The 17952-nt window shown below is 38.0% G+C and overlaps 1 protein-coding gene across 17 annotated transcripts in view; it reads left to right on the top strand.

The window, feature by feature from the left end:
• Positions 1-17952, top strand: part of MAGI2 (membrane associated guanylate kinase, WW and PDZ domain containing 2) — a 1439413-nt gene that overhangs the window by 684786 nt on the left and 736675 nt on the right. For 2 of the 17 annotated variants that reach the window (XM_032275754.1, XM_032275756.1), the window contains exon 1: positions 312-3774. The exons of the other annotated variants lie outside the window; for them this stretch is intronic. The gene's annotated coding sequence lies outside the window, so the exon portion shown is untranslated. Of the gene's footprint in view, positions 1-311; positions 3775-17952 lie in introns of those variants that run through there. 17 annotated transcript variants of the gene reach the window in all.

Raw genomic sequence — 17952 nt, 5'->3', positions numbered from 1 at the left:
CAGGTCCTGTGAGGCTTCATATAGTGTTACTGTGCTTCCTATGTGTATGTTACAGCTAGTGCTCGACTTAACGACCACAATTGGGACCGGCAGACCGGTCGTAACACGATTTGGTCGTAAGTTGAGTAGGCTATATGTATAGTTGAAATGGTGCATACGGAGATGGTAGTGCTGCCGGAAGCTGGTTCGCACTGTCGTACGCCCAACCAGGAGCAGTCGTGGCTAGCGATTGTGGTCGTAAAGTCGAATGGTTGTAAGTTGCATAGGTCGTAAGTCGATCAATACCTGCATCTGAAAAATCTCATTGTTATTGCCTTTTGTAACATTAATACTCCTTTATTTGAGCTAGCTGAATTCTGTTGTTTTACTCAAATATTCTCTACAACAGCTTTTAAATAGTCTTTTTTTTCTGTCTTGCCTCTCTCTAAACCAATGATTACCAACCTCAGCTATATTGGAATCACCTTAGAAGATTAAAATCAACAGTAGTTCTGGGTTCTATCCCCAGATATTCTGATTTAAGTAATTTAGAGGTGGGCTGTAGTTGATTGGTTAAAATCTCTACAGGTGATTCTAGTGCTCAGCAAACACCACAAAACCAGTGTTTCCAGAAACTTTCTGATAGTAATTGCCTGGGATACTACTTGTAAATAGATATTCTTGGACTTCTCCTCTAGATCTGGAACGGAACCCAGTGATATACATATTTACTATAATGTACAAGTAATTCTTATAATTAGGAAAGTTTAGAAAACACTTCTGTAATCTGCCCTTCACCTTGCTGCTAAAATAATCTTTGTAAAACATATAATTTTCTAGCCAAAGAACTTTAAATAACTTGTTATTGCATCTTAGATGAAGCATAAATTCTTGGGCAGAACATACAAGATCACTCACAGCCCGTTAGGTTTGTTCATGTTTTTTGTGTCTTTTTGCCTGAAATCCCCTGCCTTTGCTTTCTTACCTAGAAAACTGACACATACTTAAAGGCTAAGTTCAAGGGTTACCTATTCTATGTGACTGTCCTGCCTCCCATTAAGGAGAATTTTTCTTCTTTTTCTGACATTCCATAGCACTTGGTACTAACATCTATTATATGTTAGTGGGGACATGTTTTCAGTTTCTGAAAAAACACTGTTTTCTTTTCCTTGTACTCCTCAGTGCCTCGTATAATGCCTAGCACAAAAGAAGTGCTCAATGAAAGTTAGTTGAATAAATGAGTGTGTTAGTAAAGATTTATTCTACCCTATGTCAGCACTTCAGTTTATTCCTTGAGTAATGGACTGAATTTTGAAAAGTTGGCTAGCATTAGTTGCTATACTGTTTTTGCTAATTAATTTTAATCTTTTTTTTTTTTGCACTGGCCTGTCATTGGTGAGTTTTAATAGGCCTCTTTAAGTCATGATCTTTCTATTTTTTAATAGAAAATATATGCAGTCTGCATTCCATGTTTATCAGGTATCTTCGTTAGAATAGCATGGAGCCTGAAAGTTGCCATACACCAGTGTTTGGGTTAAAGCTCATACATTATCTGATCTAAGGTAAGATGTCTTTCTCACTCTCTGTCCCTGCCAACATTTTTGCACATTCAAGGAAAGTGACTCCATGGCCAAAATAACAAAAGCCAGGGGTGAAGTAGGGGAAACAAAACAAAACAGAACTCTGATTAAACGCAAAAGGAAAACAGCCAATGCTAGAGGGAAAAAAGAAAAGGTGAAAGAGCAGCAGATTTGGTTATTAGAAGCTATAAAGTGAAATCCTTTATATTTTTTTCCTATAACATTTTAGGTCTTTCTAAATTTGCCTAAGGCAACTTAACTTTTCGAGGGAAGATTTTTTTTTTTATTGTCCAGTGTTTTGGTGCCAATTTTTGTAGCACAAACTGAAGCTAAATTTGCAGCCAGTTAGCATATAATTTATTTTAAAAGCTTAAATAGGATCTTTTCCATGCAAGGTAAAGCTTTTAAAGTACAAAGCCAGCAAGAGCAGTGAATAGTTCTTACTCATTTTAGGTGTTGATGGAGTGGATTGGGTATATTTCAGCTGGCCTCCTCAATCCAAGCAGCAAATGCAACACTCTCTGACATCGTTCTGGAATGAGGGAGAGGCTCTTTGTGTAAGAGTTCGAAATGTTGTCTTTTGTGGCAAGGATAATGTGATTTTATGTCAGCTCTCCCCGTTTTCCTCTTTTGCCGAGGCACCAGCATCATCATGCCCTTGAATTGAGAATCCATGGATACAGCACCAATTGCCAAATAAGAGTCTTCTTCTGATGCTTGTTGGTCCTCATTCTAATTATCACTTAGCTTTACAAAGTACTTTTTATCTGAGTGTTCCAAATAAATGACTGATTCTTTGACCCTTGAAAGAAAATGGTATTATCTCATTTTTCTTTACAGTGTTCATAACAGCAGATTACATATCTTTTCTATTCAGTGGTAGAGATAGAAAAGATGGCCTCCCCTGGATATTAAAAACTTCACAGTGGGGAGAAGGTGGTGTCAGATTTACTCTTTAGGGCTTGGTCCATAGACTATAAATGTATCTTCAGTGCTATATTAGGTTAGCACAAGGTTTTCCAGTTGTTTCTGTCTCTGGGGTACTATGTGGTCTTAGCTACCTGGACACCCTTCTCTACTAGGCTTGCTTGATTGGGTTTCAAGAAGAGGATACTTGCTACATTTATTACATTTATTTCTATTTAAGACAGAGCCACTGAAACAGAGAAGGGAAAAATTATTTGTCTCAGAGCAAAAAGTTACTCATTATTGAATCTAGTTCCACAATAGCAAACTATTGATTTCTACCTGTGCTATGTGCTTTGGTGTTTCTGTCACATATTTTTTTTTCCTTTTACATTATTTTTATTGTCTTTTATAATAATATTTAACTTTAGGATAAGTTTAAATAGATGCCAAATAAAAGACCCATCCGAAAAAGCGTGTAAGTAGTAAAACCACTGATTCTTTGACCCTTGAAAGAAAAAGAAACAGTTATGCTTACAAGTTTAAAAGAATTGAGTTGGATGATTCTGAAAGGATGTAGCCTTGTTATTAACGCTGAAAAGTTTAATTACATTTCATTATACTATAGTAGCTTCTCTTAATTGCTAAAAGGGGACTATGAAAGCAGAAACAAAAATGCTTAATCTCTAGGAGCTAGATTTTCCTCGCTGCTTTGTAATGTAAATGTGCCTGTGTGTATATTAAAATTCACACACTCCATCCATCTCACTGGCTTTTAATGGAGGGGTCACCTGACTTCACCTAGAGCCGCCCCCCTCCCTTTCCCAGAGGAAACCCAAAAGTGAGAGACAGGCGCATAGATAACACAGGTTCTCGTGCTGAGAGATGTAAATGCCCCTGACTGACCGGGAAGGGAGCGAGGTTGCTGGTGGGGGTTGGGGAAAGGGAAACGGAGGGAGAGAGCCGAAGCGAGAGAGGGGAGAAAGAGAGAGAGGGAGAGGGAGAGAGGGAGAGGCAGAGGGAGACAGAGAGAGAGAGAGAGAAGTGCTGCATGCTTCATCTTCGAGAGGAGGGAAAACAAAAGAGCTCAGCGGCAGTTTTGTGTTGCTGTGTCTGGCTTAAAGAGGAAAATTCTAGACATCCATGTTGAACAATCAAAGCTCAGCTGAGACTACTTCTATCAAGAAAATTATTTTTATCTGCGAATGGGTTGGATCAGTACAGGTGGTTTGAGAAGACACTGACTGAGGACCATGGAAAGGTGGGAGAGGACGTGCGGCTTCTCTGCTTCCTCTGAACAGAGCTCTAGGTTAGTAAGCTGAAACTGACCCGGGTCTGGCTTAAATATCTGCATGTGTGTATGTGTGTGTTTTCTATTTATAGCCTCCAAACCCTTCTGCTCCTCAACCCCTGGGGAAGGCAGTGCCATATTCCACCAGATGTGAACCTAAACTTGATTCGACTCTCACTTCATTTGCCAAATGCCCCTCGTTTGTTTGCGGAGCTTTTGTTTAATACAGCCAGTGGAGAGCCGTCATGATGTCTCCTTCTGAGTCAGAATGTGTGTTTTAGCCCTAGATTGTCAGGTGGCTGTTTGGAGAGCAGTTAGCGTTTTGCTCCAGAAAGCTGCAATTGCATGATTAGGTTATTGTGAAATGTAAACAGCAAATATCTGCTGACTTGGCATTTCTTCTAATGTCAGAATAATTCAGAGAACCAAGTGCATTTGCCTTATCTTTATTTCCCACATAATGGACATCAAATATAATAAGTTTGAAATGGCACCCATCAACAAAGACACCCACCAGGTATCCTTCCAGCAGTGTGTTTTACTTCCTATCAAGGCAGAAGCTTAAAAAATTGATTTTTTAAGCTGGTTGGGGGAAAAATACAATGTGTCATAATTAAAATAGGTTTAAAGCCTTTTTAAAAAAACCAGTGGGTACAGATGTGTGTAAAACAAACACATAATTTCTCTTGTTTCTTGCTGTGCAGATAGAGTGGTCTTTTGTTCCAGCATGTGTGTTTTCCTGTGTTTTTACAAAGAAAGCATTGCTTGTGCTTTCTGTGATAGCAAGAGGCTTGTATGCCAATTTGCCATAGTGCCCTGGTCAAGAATCTGCTCTATTCTGAAGTGAACTGCCTGGAGGTATTAGTCAAGAAGCTGGAGAAGGGTGGGGAGTAGGAAGAGAAAGCTTCTCTTCCTCTTTTTTTCCCCTTTGACTCAGAAGTGTCTAATTCACATGATGTTAAGAGGAAGTGGGGGGAAGCATTTAGTTTTGAATAGGATGCAGATCGGTGCCATGCAATTGCCACAGACTATATAACAAGAAGATGCTCGAAGCTGAGGGAATCACATTTGTAATGGGGACTCTTTAAGAAAATGTTCTGCGAGGGTGACTAGCTGAGTCCCTTTGGACCAAATTAAGATGCGCTCTGGCAGTGCACTAGCAGCTGTGAGCTGACATTTTCTTGTGAACCTAGTGAAAAATGGCTCCATATCTCTGTCTCGTCCCGAGGAGATGGTCTTTGAGTAGTCGAGCCTTTCCTTAGCATTGTAATTTGCTCTGATCTCTGTGTTTTCTGATGAGGACGGACTGACTTGTGGTTCCTTTTAGTTCGCTGCCTTTTTAAATCTCGGCTTGAATGGGGAGTGGGTGGTGACGGTTTTACTTTAGTACAAACTACCCAGAGCAAAGCTTGCAGAAGATTTCTTTCTGGCAATCATAGGTTTCCATTTTTAAAACAGTAGATTATATATATTTTTGGATGTGACCTGCAACACTTTGTTAAGTGGGCTCACAAACAATTTCTCTAAAAAAAGACTCATGCTTGTGTGGCAGTTGACATTGGGACTTTCAGCAGGGCTGACTGGTAAAAAAAACAAAACCTAGAGACATATTCCTGTATCATCCATCTCGAAAATAAAAAGCTGTGTTTTTCTGTCTTACCACGTTTATGCTTTTTCGAATTATGATCCATTGTACAAGGAAAAAGATGTGTCCCCGCGTGAGAATGCAGGGAGGGAATGTACTACTGTCCTGTACTACACATGTGCCTATTAAAGAATTCCTTCCTGTACTGAGCAGGGAGTGGAGGTGCTACAGCAGCCACACTGTTCCTTTATTTAGTCTTTGGTTTGTGAAAGCTCCAGCCAGCAGAGGCAGGATGTGCTTTAGCAGAGAGCTATGTGTTTGAGGGACTAATTAAGAGCATGTGTTGTTTGCGGGCGGGTGAAATCGGTTCTCTATTGCATAGCGTTTTAGGATGATTATGTGAGTATACAGTGGGTTTATATTTTAGGCAAGAGGTACAGTGTTGAGGCACTATCCGCTAGAGAAGGCAGCATGAAGATGCAAAATAGTGCAATAGTGTGTGCCTTGTGCAAAAAAAAAAAAAAAAATACTTTAAATTGTATGGTAGTTTCCTAATTAGAGAAATCTGGAAAAACTTCAATCCTTTCTGCAAAATGGCATGGAGTCATCTCTGTGCTAGGACAAGGAAGACTTGAGTACAGTGCTTTCAACAGCATGGAAAAGTGTTTTAAGTATAACATTTGCTCCCCTGAAGGGTATCCCTCCCAGGGTTTACGTCATCAACACCTTCCCATAGGATGAGAGTTAGAGCCCAGATTTTCTTGGTGTCCATTTAGAATAATTTTGATAAAGCTAAGAGCTTACAGAGGCAATAAGATTCACCTCTTTACTAAAACCATGGAAATGGACTTTAATACAGCATGTAGATCTGACTCCTGCTTTTATACATGTAGACAATTTGACTCTGGTACATGGTGTGCTTTGGGGAAATTGATACAATTATAGTAGAACAGCAAACAAAACAATAGGTGATATAATGAAAACATGAACCTCCAAGTTCCTAAGAGGATTAGCAGGTCATTCTTAAATATTGTTAATGACTACAGGTGCAGTGGTTTAATGTAGAGAAATTTCAGATGTTCAGAATTAGAGGACCATATTTGTAAAGCTAAGAGCAGAGTTCGTTGGCTGTTGAAGAAGCTGGATGGCACTCATATTTAAGCCAGATAATGTGTATATATATAAAGAATCACAATCTTAGAAACTTCCCACCGATGGAATTTTGTTTTAAAAGTAGTAAAATAACTAAAATGTGGAAAATAGTTCACAGCTCAGAAACCATCAAGGGAGAAATGAGAAAATCCAGAATTAACAAAATTTTTGCAGTGACAGTTATGTGCTACCAGAACAACATTCAAGATGCCAATGAGTTCTTAATGAGAGTTAAAAAAGAAAAATTCACATTTTGAAACAGATTTCTGTGTTCCTGTAGTCCTATAGCTTAGAGCTTGGAAAACAGAAAACTTCCCAAGAATAAATTAGTTATTCGTAAGATGCCTGTGGCATGAAAAGGAAAAGTTGATAAAACAATTACGTTTCAGGCAAACATTTTACTCGAACTGAATTCTTCTTGAAATATTTTTAAGCAAAGCTAACTTTCTGAGAGATCTTAAGTAGTGATGGACTGCTTTCTGACGTCCATTTTCTCTAACACTTTCGAAGTCTACTACCCTAAACTCTATTTTCAATGTTTCAAAGCCTTATTATGTGGCAACATAACATTTAAATAAGCAGAAATATGATAAAAGACTGCACTGAAAATACTTTAATTTTATGTTCAATTTCAGGAACATTTTTCTTCTACTGTGTCTGTCCTACCTTCAGCTTTTGCTCTTAGTCACATAGCTTGTGGCATTCTAAGATCTCAGCTGCTTACTCTGAAGATAACAGATTTTTAATTGTAAAAAATAAATAAATGTATGTTGCTATTTTGACTGCATTAGGTGTACCTTAGCAAAGATTAGAACTTTGTTACAATATGAATTCTCAGCCTAAGAGTTTCACAGATAACAGAGACTAAAGCATACACTGTACATTTCAAGCATCTCGAGACCGGTAAAATATACAAAGTCAACAGTAGGACAGTTAGTTTTTTTCCCTAGTTCTCATCACAAGGAGGGCTTTCTGTCACATAAGCCTGCTTCCGAGAAGCAGTGCATTATTCTGCAGATTCTTTGCCCATTCTCCCTAGGCACACTAAGAATACATTGAATTAAATGAGTGTGATGATATAAAAATTGTTCTTAATTGGTGTTTGAAAATTTAGCTAATATTCACCATGTGGAGGAACACAATCAGAATAGTTTCTTTTTCTCTTTAAATCAGTAAAGTAAGTCAAACTTTGGAATCTTTAAGGAAACTAACAATACTGTGTACTGTGAAGTAAGAGGCTCATTGCCAGCCAGTTAGCCAATGGAGGAGAAGACGCATGATGACTCCAATTGAAGCATTGTAGCTCAGGAAGTTCCCATATTAATAGGACCTCAGCTAAGACTCCAGAGCCAGCTGCTCAGCTTTTCCCGTCTGGGACTGGGGGAGGAAATAATAATTAAATAACAGATCACTTTTGCTATAAGAAAATCTCCCTAATAGACCAGTCCTGCAAGAAATTCAGGTGTCTTTAAGATCCTTTCTGTCTGAAGTTTCTATGACTTTCTCCACGAAGCAACAAATCCCAGGTGACTTTGGAAGCCACTCAAAGATTTGTTCCAGAAGTTTGGAATGATCTTGCCAAGCACTGCCCACAAAAGCACAAAGCCAGCCAAATAAAAAAAGGCACAGGGAGGAGGGCTTTCTCTGGTTTGTAGCAGAGAACTGAACCCTCTGGGTTCTTTCACTCAAAGGACCACAAATGGTCAAATGCCAAGCTAAGGAACTGCTGGCCAAGTCTGGAGGATTCTTGATCTTGGATTCATACAGCTCTTTACGAAGAGCCTTTCTTTTAGATCTTAGAGAGCATCATATTGCCTTCTATCTCAGGGCCTTAGCACAAGCTGGTATCTCTGCCAGAACACTCTTCCACCCTCTTTGCTTGCTCAGGCATTAAATTGATGCTCTCTGTAAAATGTACTCCGGGCTCATCATGCTTTTTCTTCATTACACTTACCAGGTGTTTTGTTTTGTTTTTTCAATGTTTCGTTTTAGGTTAGTGTTATTATTTGATTAATATCTTTGCCAGGAGGCAGGACCTTCTGACGATAGGGTCCAAATTCATTTTGCTCACAACAGTATTCACAGTACCTCAAATCATGTCAACCTAGATATAAGACATGCAATAGGGCTAGGCAGGGTGGCTCATGCCTGTAATCCCAGCACTTTGGGAGGCCAACGCAGGCGGATCACCTGAAAGCAGGAGTTCGAGACCAGCCTGACCAACATGGCAAAACCTGACTTTACTAAAAGTACAAAAATTAGCTGGGTGTGGTGGTGGGTGCCTTGTAATCCCAGCTACTCAGGAGGCTGAGGCAGGTGAATCACTTTAAACTTGGGAGGCAGAAGTTGCAGTGAGCTGAGATCATGCCACTGCTCTCCAGCTTGGGTGACAAGAGCGAGACTGTCTCAAAAAAAAAAAATGTGCACTAAACATTGGTTCAATGACTGACTGAATGAATAAGTGAATATTAAGACACCAACATAGTGGGAAAAGATAATGTAACTAGCTTTGGCTCAACAAAGAGCGATTCTCTTCACTGGGTTGGCTAGTTTGGAAACCTAATAGGTGAATACACTAGGACAGTCCCAGGATCTCCCTTCTGCCAGGATTTTCCATGTAAGAAATCACACTTGAGTGCTTGCTCTTGTGATATTTCAAAAAAGAACTTCGCTATCCATATCAACAAGTATTTAGAATCAGTCTGGCGAAATTGTAGTCTCTTTCCCTCTCCATTCCTCCTTTCTAAGATAGCTGTTTTTTTTGAATCTCCCACTCCCATCACCCTTTAGTTATTTGCACGCAGGCCCTTCTAGATCTCATCTGAAAATGACTATGCTTTGCTAACTGAGCTAGTAATTAAGATGAGAGGCCTGAAAGCCCATCTAAGGTGTCAGCTTTATTTGAATTTTGAGCAAAATTATCGCATACTTGTTAGCACTCTGCCGATTAATATGGGGTCTGTAAGGCATAACATAGCACAAAGCTTGCCTGTAGGACGCTATTTTCAGTTGTGGAGCTAAGACTTACTAAAAACACCTGGCAACTGCTCGAAGAGTCTGTAATCAAGAACTGGTTTTGGTTATACAGATTTTAATAAAACTAGATCACAAAGGAAAGGATTTGTAAAGAGGTGAGATCTTAAGCAAACTATGACTAGTAAGTGACATCTGAATTGTCAGAGAGGAAGAACTGTTTAACATTTGGGATGGAAAAAAAAAAACATAAAATGGTCAATGGGATTTAGCACAAGATGTCTTAAGATACTATTCACATTTCCTTTCCTAAGTATAAAAGGCAAAAACAACTTTTATTTACAAATTCATCAAGATTTTATTCATTTAAGTCATAACCTTGAGACCCTGGAATTTAGGGCAGTTAGCAATTATGTTCCTGGACACTGGAATTCACTTCCCATTATGTCTTGAAGAACGTCGTCTATCTCAGCATTTAAAACTAATCTCAAAGAAGTTTTCTGTCAGAGGTGCTTTTAAAGATTCTTTTAGCAATATTGATCACTTTAATTGAGATTTATTGAAAGTGCCCAGCACAGCTCTCTTGTGGTTCATGGTCTATAAATATATCATCATCTTATTGATAGATGGTAGAATTCCCATTTCATTACAGTCAGCCTAACACTTTTTAGAAACCTTAAGTTCACACCAGATCATGAGGAGGTAGAAGCATTTGTTTCCTCTGGTCTTCCACTTGTCCTTAAACTACAGCACTATGTAAGAATCATTTTAAAGTATGTCCTTAGTAGTACTAAGCCTCCTGTTTCAGCCCTGTGTCTGGCTTGAAGGTTCTCTGTTGAAAACCCTGAAAAGAATAAACAAAACTCAGAAGTTAGAAAATATCAAGCCACAGACATGTAAGAAAAAAATGAGGGAATTGAAATTAAGCGATTTTTGTAAGTAGGGCAGGTAACCTATAATTAGCTTTCTAGATAAATTATTGATACATTTTCCATTTAAGTGGTTGGGTTTTAGGTTAGGGGCCAGATTTCTTAAAGCCTATGAAAATTTATTAGTCTTATTTTTTGTGCTTTCCTTGTTTAGATGGAGATATTAGACTCTTTAGGGTAATACAGTGTGTACATCTGTCTAAAGAGCAGGGTTCCACTTAGGACTGCTTGCCAGCTATGTTACTATAACCATGCTTCGAGAGGAAGATTTTACACACACTGTATTTGAGGTGCTCTCACTGTTATAAAAAGAGCCAGAGTATATAAATCATCCCTTCTAAATATCATAGACAACCTCTTCCACACACCTATGTGAATTACTCTTTCACTATAATGCTAAGGTAAAGAAACACTTCAGAAAATGAAATATTTTTATCCCTATTTTATTTCAAAAGTGAAAACGTGAAAAGAAGCTGGGATTGGCCAGGAGTATATGAAAATCTGTTCTGTGTGGATCCCCAGGTTACAATAAGTCTCATTGTGCATGCAAGCCTTTGTATGGTGCTGCAGATGGTAACTTTTATTTCCTAATATACAGTTGCTACTCTGGGAATCACAAGTCTTTCTTTTATGATTGGTGCATTAGAGTTTAGGAAAAGTCTTTGCGAGTTCCATTTATCTAAGTCAGGAGCAAAGAAATTGGTATTAAGCTCTTACTATATCTATTAATAGTTCATATCCCCCGAACCTGAAAGAACACATTTAACCATGACCAGTGACTGGCAGGCCTTTGATAAAGTTATCAACTCTGCATTTCTCATGTTTCTCTCTCCTGAAGCTATAAAATGCTCTATGCCTGAGGTTGCCTGAATTAAGTTCCATTGCAGAAGGCTGGAAGTTTCCTCATACTCATCTCAACAACCATTCTAACCAGTGTACCAAACTAAACTGTTATTTTATGCCTATGAGTAATCACACATTTTTCACCGTCTGGAATGTTTTATTCTAAGAGAATGCTAGTTATAGACATAGGTCTTCTGTACCTTTGAAGGTCACTGCCTTGATAGTAATCCTAGGAAAAATGGGTTGTTCCCCCAAAATATTCACACATATGCATGCCACATAATTTATTCTGCTTTTCTATTTACAATTCTGTTTCTCCCACTACATGTACTTTCCCAAAACCGAGTCATTTTCTTGATTATTTTCCTGTGCCCATTTCCTAATAGAGCCTGAAGGACATAGTTCATGTATATTTTAGTTACGACTTGAGGAGCTGATCCTCTTATACACATCATGAAAGGAGGAACATAATATGAGTTTTTGAAATTAAATGGTTCAAAATTTCTATTTGGTTGTTTTCAGTTTGTTTGTTTCCTTTCCGTTTCTTTTTTTTTTCTTTTTCTTTTTTTGATGGAGTTTCACTCTGTCGCCCAGGCTGGAGTGCAATGGCACAATCTTAGCTCACTGCAACCTCCACCACCCGGGTTCAAGCAATTCTTCTGCCTCAGCCCCCTGGGTAACTGGGATTACACATGTGCACCACCACAACTGGCTAATTTTGTATTTTTAGTAGAGGTGGGATTTTACCTTGTTGGCCAGGCTCGTCTCGAATTCCTGACCTCAGATGATCTACCCACCTCAGCCTCCCAAAGTCCTGGGATTACAGCTGTGAGCCACCATACCCAGCCAAAAATCTGTACTTGTTTTAATCCATGATTTTTGCAGTCTCCATTTTACTGAAGCTGAAAACAAATGTCAATTATACATGAAATCAGAAATATTTTTCTCTAAGAGACTATAAAGTATCAAATGTGAGCAGTGAAAGAAAATTGGGCTAAATAATTTGATACATGAAAAACTAATTCTGGATAGACTCCATTCATCACGCCAGTCTTTTTTGCCAAAATTCATGTGGAGGGCTCCTCATTGGTGCTCCTTCATACTCCAGCCACTATTGCAAGGAGGAGGTGAGGATAAATGTCTTATCTTAGCCTGGAGCTTTAACGTTCTGTGCGTGTAGTCTGTAGACCAGCAGCATCAGCATTGCCTAAGTGGTTGTTACAAGCAGAGTCTCAGGCTTCAACCCACCTTACAGAATCCAAATATAGGCCAGGTGTGGTGGCTCACTCCTGTAATCCCAGCACTTTGGGAGGCCAAGGGGGGTGGATCATCTAGGGTCAGGAGTTTGAGGCCAGACTGGCCAACATGGTGAAACCCTGTCTCTACTAAAAATATAAAAATTAGCCGGGCTTGGTGATGGGTGCCTGTAATCTCAGCTACTCAGGATGCTGAGGCAGAAGAATCACTTGAACCTGGCGGGGTGGAGATTGTAGTGAGCTGAGATTGCACCATAGCACTCCAGCCTGGGCTACAGAGTGAGATTCCATCTCAAAAAAAAAAAAAAAAAAAAAAAGGAATCTACATATTTTAACAAGATCCCCAAATGGTTCAATTCTTCACTGTTTTGGAAACACTGTTACAGAGAACCTTTTTTTATGAAGTTATGATCGATTTTGTAGCCTTCAGCCTGACTAATAACTCAGAGACAAATTATGAATATGGAAGGTTATTTCTTCTGTCAAGCTATGGAATGGAATCATTTCTCTCTTCAAGTCACCCATGCCTTGCATGTCCTGGGAAAGAGAGGGAGATGAGGCTTACTATAAGTGAATATCTTCTTCCCAGACCAACTTCTATTATATACATTGGCTACGAATGAAGTGAGACCAGCATTGAGTCTGGCCTCTGAACCACATTAACCATATAAGTTGGACAGCTTCCCTAGGTGTTTCCATCTCATTTTCCTCTTTTGTGAAATGGAAATTATAATACTTCTTGGTAAGATTGTTTTGACATTGGAGGTGGAGATGAGAAATTATCTCCTATAGCTTGGCACGTTGTAGCATTCAACAAATAAACAAACACTATGGCTACCCCAGTTCCTCCTGGCTCCTTGGTGAGAGTAGAGAGGTTATCTTGTTCTTACAATAACATCTCTTAGGTGTTTACCTCAAGTACCTCTTAGAAGTAGACACTGAGGATTTCAATTTGTTTGGCTTCCTACCACTTGCATTCAAGAGGACAAACCAATGAACACCTTGTTCTTCTTGCGCACACACTTACATATTGGAATAAAATATTCTTGGAAATACAAAACAAAAAAAGGAAACTTGTACCCTCATAATCTCTTTCTTCTCCCAATAAAACAAATTTAGGACACTTCTCAATAAGATTATCAATGAAGGTTAATGTCAGAATTGGTTAGGAAAGAGAGTTACTTCTTTAGCTAAAATAGAGAAGGAACCCTATCTCTACTAAAAATACAAAAATTAGCTGGCCGTAGTGGTGCACACCAGTAATCCCAGCTACTTGGGAGCCTGAGGCAGGAGAACCACTTTAACCTGGGATGCAGAGGTTCAAGTGAGCTGAGATCGTCCCATTGCAATCCAGCTTGGGCAACAAGAGTGAAACTCTGCCTCAAAAAGAAATAATAATAATAAAGTCCATTTGTAGGACTCTAAGAATTGTCATTACATGGTGGTTCTTTTTTTAATCAGGGTGGAAAATTTAATATTTGAACTTTTAAACCATTGTTACACTCCAGCTGACAATGTAGCCTTAAAATTATTATATAATGAAAAAAAAAATAAGGTTATAAAAGGCAGGTGCTCTCAGAGAAACTGTTGAAAGCAATCTCTATTTTCTGTAAGAACTAAATTGAAAGAAAATAAAATTTAGATATCTGTCTAGAAAATAGGGAAAATGTGTGATGAAAATTTCACATAAAAGTTACACATTAAGATCCTCAACTATTGTTAATCTGAATATTATTTCATCATAGCAATATGAAAGAAAATAGGTATTTTTTCTAATTAACAATTTTTGGTTACAACTTTGTATTAGCATCATTCTTTAATACAACTAATGAGTTTAACACAGCATGAGAATCAAATTCTTACACTAAAATGAATATTGCCACATTAAATTTGCCATTTTAACATTCACAACTAGAAACAAAAATAAGAGCTTCTAATTAACTTTTAAAAATTCTCCTTTTGGTTACAGAAATTTTAAAGATTTAATACAAGACGTATCCCAACCTTGCTGTGAAAAAAAAAATCTATTTGTGATTTCATTACTTTTAGCTAGTTTTCTTGGGCTTAATGATTATATAAGCATCTTAATGCCATGTGTCTTAATTGAGAAACAAATTTATAATTAAAAAATAAAGCAATTCATTTATATTTCTATACAAATAATTTTAGATAGGTCAGATGTTCAAATTTGAAGCTCTAGTATAATAAATTACTTATAGTTTTTTAAAAATTATTTCTGACTGGTAGACTTGATTACTTAATATGAAGAAGTCTATTTTGTTATTTTCTTGACAATAATGCTTTTAAAACCTTATTTCTGACAGTGATTTTCCCAAAAATATGTTTATAAAGGTAGAGTTGTATTTGCATTCCATGAAGTCATCACTTGTGGATTAGTGCCTTAGGGAAAGACTGAATATCTTCTATGTGCCAGATTTTGGTTAGATGCTAAAGATAAAGATATATTTATGCCCATAACAAGCTCCTAATTTAGTGTGGGACATAGGCATGTAAACAAATGATTTGAATGTGACATTAACTACCAGAGTAATATGAACATGTAGGAAAGAATAAATCACTCTACCTGGGTGTAAGTTGAGGTGTGGAGGAATCTACATAAGATCTTGAAGAATAAATATGTAGTAGAGAAAAGGATACTTCAAGCAGAAGAATTTGTATTGGCTGCGATGCATAAAGGGCGTTGTTTGCCCATAAAATGATGGCCCGATCAACACAGAGAGCAAGGAGAATGGAGAGCAATATGGAGAGCAAAGAAAATGAGGCCCTTTTCTGAGAGAAAGGCTTCATGTGGCAAGCTATCTGATCATGAAGCTGTTTATTTCATTTCATGCAGATGTGCATGTGATGATATGTACCTAGTTTACAATATGGAAAGAACTTTGATGCATATATCATTCTTCTCAAGTACACCTGAACACATGCAAACACATTGTACTGTGGAGAGTAATCAAGGAGAAGTCTAGAAAAATAGAAATCAGATAGAATAATGATAAGTGCATGCAATTCTGTGAATATGAGGCTTTGAAGTTTGTTTGACTTTTAAATGGAAACTATGCATTCTATTTCTAACATACTTCGTTTATACTGCAAGTACATATTCAATGTCTGCTATGGTTTAGGCACTGTTCCAGGTGCTTGGGATATAGAGTAAACAAAACAGGAAAAAAAAAAACCTGTCCTTTATGAGGGAGATCAATAGGATAAAAGATAACTCAGTAAAAAAATATATATGTTTATATAATATATATAATATTAGGTAGTGATTGCTACTAACAGGAAAATAAAATAAGTAGGCAAAAGGAACGTTAAATGTCCCAAATCAGAGGAAGGGGAAAGAGATTTTTAGAAGGGAGGTTGGAGAAGGCAGTACTATAGACAACTTTGAGACAAGTCTTAACAGAAGTGTGAGAGCTATCTGGGGGTGGAAAGGTACAGAAACCTTTGATTAGAATATGCTATGTTTGCCCTGCTTATTTGTCATCCAATAGGACTGGTCGAGTAGGCAGTTGGTTCTATAATTCTGGAATTTGGGAGTAAATTCTGTGGTATAATGCACACTTGGGGGTCAACAGCTTATTACAGTGTTTAAAACCAGGAGATGAATGGCATCATCTGAGGACTATTGTGGGGAGAAAAGAACACTTTCTGTACTAAGCTCGGGGTGTATTAATAGTTGAAGAGATAAGAAAGAATAAGCAAAAGAGACCAAGAAGCCACATCAGAATGAGAGGAGGAAAACGAGAGAGTGGTATCCTCAAAGCCAATGAAGAAAAGTTTCAAAGAGAGAATTATCAACTGTATCAGATGCTGCTGATAAGTCATGGAAGATGAGGACTCACTAATGTCCATTGGCTTTGGTGACATTAAGAGTTCAAGATAAAAAGGAAATGGAGACAGAGAGTGCAGATAATTCTTTTAAGTTTTCATTTTGCTTTATTTATTTTATTATTATTTTTTTACCATAAAAAGGAGAAATATTTGAGAAATAAAACAGGGGCTGTAGAGGAAAGAGGGCCAAGATATGGAATATTTTAAAGATTTTTTGAAATTAAGAAATTTTAGCATGCTTATATGTTAAAGGGAATGACTTAACAGAGAAGAGGACATTGACTATTACGGAGAGTGAGGAGGGGAGATTTCAATGCCTTTAAGAAGGTCTTAGGCAGGGCATAAGATCCAGAGCACAAATAGAGAGGTTGTCGTCTGCTAGGAACGTGGTCTATTCATTCATATTAACAGGAACAAAGTCGGACTTATGGGCAAAGAAGTAGTTAGGTGGAGAGATTTCATGGTGGGAACTTCTAAATCTTCTCTTCTGATTGCTGCAATTTCTCTGTGAAGAAGGAAGCAAGATTGTGGTGGAGGATGTATTAGAGACTTTGAGGAGAAATGGGAAGTTCTCAAGTCTAGGAAAGTGGGAAAGGGAGTGGTCTAGACAATAACTGGCAGGTAGGATTAAGCAGGTAGGATTGAAATTAGTGACCATTTTTCTGTAGCCACTTTGAGCAAGGTTGGTAAGATAAGAAGGAAGAGAGCTGGATTTAATTAAGGTTGTGTGAATGATGAAGCAAGAGGAGCAAGAAAATAAAGGTGAAAACATTAAAGTGACAGCATTGATAAATGAGAGAATTCAAGCTGGGTGGGGAAGAAATCAGGTGACAGGAGTGCAATGTGGGATCAACAGATTGAAGATCTCAACAGGATTCAAGGGCCGTGAGTTGGGATTATAGAGGACAGGAATCCCATGGCTGTCTGTTTGAAAGTATTTCATGTCAGATTCTTCCACAATACTCTTAGGTACCATGATGTTGCATCAAAGTGTCTTATTTTAAAAAGTACCCTCATTTTGTGCAAACATAGCTGCCAAATGTGTGTGTTGCTACCCATTCCCACTAATTGGTTCATTCTCTGAACAACTGGCAGAATGGCAAGTGCTGGTGTTGCAGCTGCTTCTGTAGTCCCAATTGCCTCCAGAAAGAAAAAAAAATCAACCAAATATATTAGTAAATGAAAGAATAAACAGTTATTTATAGTGTATGTTATTATTAATCTATATCATTACTATTACCAGACTGATGCTTGAGTTTACTTTTGCAATGATAGAACCACTTCAGTCTTTGCAATAATTATAGAGGGGAATAATTTATGCTGATATGAATGGATCCCAGACTTGGATCCCCACTTGGCTGGCTAGAGCACTGATCTCCTGCCTGAGTCATACCAGCGCTTTCCTTCAGGGTAGTTGAACTCTGCTTTTCACACCCTCCATTGTCTGGGTAGTACCACCTGATATATCTTATTTGAGAAATGTGAATTGTGCCTGAAGCTGAGTGTAAGTGACCTCAAAGTTATATTCTTCCTGTAGTATCCCAGAGCACTCTCACATGGATTCTGTTTGTTTCTGACACTCTTTAAATAGTGATGCAGAGTAATAATG

Source organism: Sapajus apella, unplaced genomic scaffold (assembly GCF_009761245.1).
Source record: "Sapajus apella isolate SASKATOON/1434 unplaced genomic scaffold, GSC_monkey_1.0 scaffold7, whole genome shotgun sequence".
Classification (NCBI taxonomy): domain Eukaryota; kingdom Metazoa; phylum Chordata; class Mammalia; order Primates; family Cebidae; genus Sapajus; species Sapajus apella.
The sequence above is the reverse complement of the archived record's forward strand: the minus strand, read 5'-3'. Positions and strand labels throughout refer to the sequence as shown.